The sequence below is a fragment of the Apium graveolens genome, chromosome 6 (genome assembly GCF_009905375.1).
Source record: "Apium graveolens cultivar Ventura chromosome 6, ASM990537v1, whole genome shotgun sequence".
Taxonomy (NCBI): domain Eukaryota; kingdom Viridiplantae; phylum Streptophyta; class Magnoliopsida; order Apiales; family Apiaceae; genus Apium; species Apium graveolens.
In genome coordinates, this window is record NC_133652.1 from 48,398,657 (window position 1) to 48,402,907 (window position 4,251).

A 4,251-nucleotide genomic window follows, 5' to 3' on the forward strand; every position below is an offset into this window, starting at 1 on the left:
CAATCCTATGAGGTAACTGTGCTAGATGTTGACCTAGTAGTCTTCAATAAACAACGGATCCCATGTAAGAAGTAATTATTTCTGTGGAAATCTATTGACACAAGCAAATTCGATAATTGAGCTTAGTTGAGTTTACTTTGTCTATCTTATTACTAAGTCACAAATTAGAATAATGCTACTCATCTGTTAAGTTCTGATACTAGTAAATCTGCTGAATGCACTAAGTGCTGATAAACCTCACTTATCAAAAGAAAAAGCAAAAGGATCAAAGAATAAAATCAGGTACTCCTTTGAGATCTAGAGTAAAAATGTGGAAGGGAGACCCAAGTGCATTGCTGGTATTAAGTAATATGCATTAGAAAAGCAAAATATTTTCTTGGTGACTTTTCACACTCTATGATTACTGGAGAAATACTCTGATAATAGCATAAATTCTGATAAGCAGTCGTGACTCACTTACACTGAGAAGCCACTGAAATGGAATTAAAAAGATGCATAAAATTAGCACAAAATAGTTGAGGTGGACTCAAGCATGAACTCATTCATCAGTAGGTTTCAGGATAATGACAGCTCTTTAGCAAAGTTTTAGTTATGCCTTATTTCTAAGATGTACTGAAGTGAATCAGACTTTACTCTTTGTCTGATATTAGCTTAATGCACACACTAATCACTCCATATGAATGATGAAAATTACTGTGGTGATCTATGTTGTTTTAGATGAACAGTCATTGTGTCATTGCACAAATTCTGAGGACAAGTTCTATTCTGATGATTAAGTTCTGAAGAATATAATCAGAATTTGTGAGGACTTACTAAGATAGGCATTCCTTTTTCGAGTTAAGAAATTATGTTCTGATGACTGTTAAGTTCTGATATAAGTCTAAGTTCTGATATTACAGTCTAATTCTTTACTTGACTTATCTGTGGATAAAATTTGATAACAGTCTCGGTTCAAACTAAATATGTGAAGTGGAAGATTAATAGTCACTATGGTTAGGGTTAGTGGTATTCGTACTTGAACAGTCAACTTTTACTTGCTTCTTGTGCGCATTAAACCATGTTTTCTCTTTCCAATGAATGTTTTCTTTTTCCAAGTCTGGGGAGACGAGGTAGAATTAATTCTACCTGTCAACATTAAATTATTTGCGTCTCCTGGCATTTCTGCCTATATAGCAACCACTTCACATATTTTTCCTTTCGGCACCTTTTAGTAATGTTTTTGTCGTCCTTTTGCAGGCTGCCCCTTGGGCCGCAGCCGTGGAGGATAAGGTTAAGGACATGGAGACTCGGATGGCCGAGGTAAAGGAGTTGGAGAGGAGGGCCGCGACGGCCGAGGAGGAACTTGTAAGGGTGAAAGCCCAGAACGAGGTCGAAGCCGCTGCGCTGAAGGAAGACAGATCTCGGCTGGAGACTGAACTGGAGAGGGTGAACCGGAGGATCTCCCACCAGAACGTCCAGCTGAAGAGGTCCCGAAAGAAGCTTCGGAAGAAGCGGAAGCAGCTGGACAGGACGGAGGAGCGCTGCTTTCAGTTCGGCGCTGATTATGTCCTGGAGAAGGCCATGGCCTGAAATGGGATTATAAGCAGTTGCTGAACGACAGCCTGGAGGATCCTATCAGCCGGCCAGCAGTCGAAGTCCCTCATGTCTCCTCCGGCGAAGACGAAGAGCTCTCGGATGAAGACCCTCAAGCCTAAACCTTCAACACTGAGGTGCTTGACATGACGGAAGATGATCTTGTTGCGAAGTTTGTCATTGGTGTTTCCATGGTCGTACCTAACTCTTACAGCGGCCTTCTTCGTTCGTCTTCCTGTATTTCTTTTTTTTGTAATCAGTACTCTTTGTAATTGGAACTCTTGCCTTCGGGCTTTTGTAATTTAGCTAGCCTTCGGGTTTTATATTTTAATGCATCTTTTGTCTCTCATCAGCATTGTCCAACTGCATTTAATAGTTGTATCTTTGGCTTCATCCGCCTTAATAATTAAATAAATCTCCTCTTCGGTGTTATTGATGCTTTAACGATTTTAATGAAATGAATCGTGCCTTCGGCTTATTCATCCGCCTTAACGAAAATGAATTGTATCTTTGGCTTCGTTTGCCTTAACAATCTTTTTTAATAAAATGAATCGTATCTTTGGCTTATTCATTCGCCTTAACGATCTTAATGAAATATCTTCGGCTTTATCTGCCTCAACAATTTTAACAATTTTAATAAAATGAAAAATGAATCGTATCTTCGGCTTATTCATTCGCCTTAACGATCTTAATGAATTGTATCTTCGGCTTTATCTGTCTCAAACAATTTTAACAATTTTAATAAAATGAAAAATGAATCGTATCTTCGGCTTATTCATTCGCCTTAATGACTTAATGAATTGCTGCCTTACTACCCCCTACGGCCCAAAGGTTGAAGGTCGAAGGTGAGTTCGGGCTGTTAATCCTTTTACTGAATTCAGGCGAAGGAACAGGGGTGCTGATCTTTCAGCGATTGCCTCTAGATCAGCAGGTCATGGTTCGTTCATCCAAGTGGAGGTTTTCTTCGGGATCGCCCTAAACCTGGTTTTGGATTTAATTTTGTGTACTGATGAGGCCGAAGGACCATGTTCTCTTTTGATCGCCCCGGGACAGGGGTTCCTTAGGCCTTATTAATAACAAATGATTAAGTTAAGACGAATGATAGGGCGTTATTTTAGGATTGCCCCTTAAGGCCCTTAATTCGTGTTTACCAATTTCAAATTGTCATAATAGTGTAGTGAAGGATGTTCGAATTTTGGGCGATTGCCCCTTATGTCGTTAATTAAAAAATTAGACAAGGGGCGGCCGAGGGGTTTATCTTCTTCGGGATCGCCCTCAGATAATACTCGGGCGGCCGCAACACGTATAAATAAAGAAATTTGACAGGAAATGCATCTTTATTTAGTAAATTGCTTACATTCTTCACATATAATTTAAATACAAACTTTAAGAAATTCTCTTACTGATAAAATTTTCGAAGGCGACTGGCATGCCAAGTGTTTTTGATTGGTTCGCCTGACAATGTTTCGAGCTTATAGGTTCCAGGAGAACGACTTCGATCACTTTGTAGGGCCCTTCCCAGTTAGGCTGGAGCTTTCCTGTTTGGACGGCATGGATGCGGCCAACTCCCTTAGGACTAGTCCCCTACTCCAAAGGACCTTTTCTTCACATTGGATTCATAGTTTGTGCCGCTTGTAGTAAATACCTCATGTTCCTTTGATGTGCAGCTTTTCTTTCTTCCTCCAGTAAGTCTACGTTCGCCTTTAACCAAATCTATTAGTTTCAACACTGTAGGTCTCGGTTCGGTACGATTCCAAGCCCACTTCAACAGGAACTAGAGCCTAGGTTCCATAGGCCATTCTGAAAGGAGTTTCTCCCGTTGATGTCCTAGGGGTGTGGTTCGGTAAGCCCATAAGATCCAAGGGAGTTCTTCCGCCCATCTTCCTTTGGCTGCCCAACCTCTTTTTTATTCCTCGAAATATTACTTTGTTTGCCGCGCGCTCGATTGCCCCATTTCCTTGCGGGTGGGCGACTAAGCTAAATTTATGTTCAATTCCGAAATGGTGTAGAAACTTGCGTGATTTGTTTCCAATAAACTGAGTTCCATTATCTGAGATGCATATTTTGGAATGCCAAATTGGAGAATGACCTGTTTAAGAAGAACTTTTTCGCGGCTTCTTCGGTTATGCTTGACAGAGGACGGGCTTCGACCCATTTGGTCATATAGTCGATTGCGATTATGCAGTACTTCGCTTGCTTCGTGCTAGTGGTCAGTATGCCAACTATGTCTACGGCCCATATGGCGAATGGAATTGGGCTTATTACAGAGGTCATTCTTATGGAGGTTGTTTCGGGACAGTGGCGAACAGCTGGCATTGTACACATCTTCTTGCATAGTCGACGGCGTCTGCCTCAGAGTGGGCCAGAAGAATCCCTGTCGGAGAATTTTAAAGGCGAGCGACCCCGACCAGCCAGGTGCTCACCGCAAATTCCTTCGTGCACTGCCTCCAAAGCCTTTTGCTGTTCTTTGTTGTTCAAACAGCGCAGAAGGGGTTGACTGACTGATCGGCGATACATCCGCCATTGATTATTGTGTAGTTCGATGCTCTTATTTAATTTTCAGGGCATCCTTTCGGGGTGGCAGAATGCATTTTTCCAAAAATTTCCTGAGGGGGGGTCATCCAGTCGCCCCTGGTGATTTCTAGACATTTTTTTCTTCTCGATCGAAGGCGTCTTGGC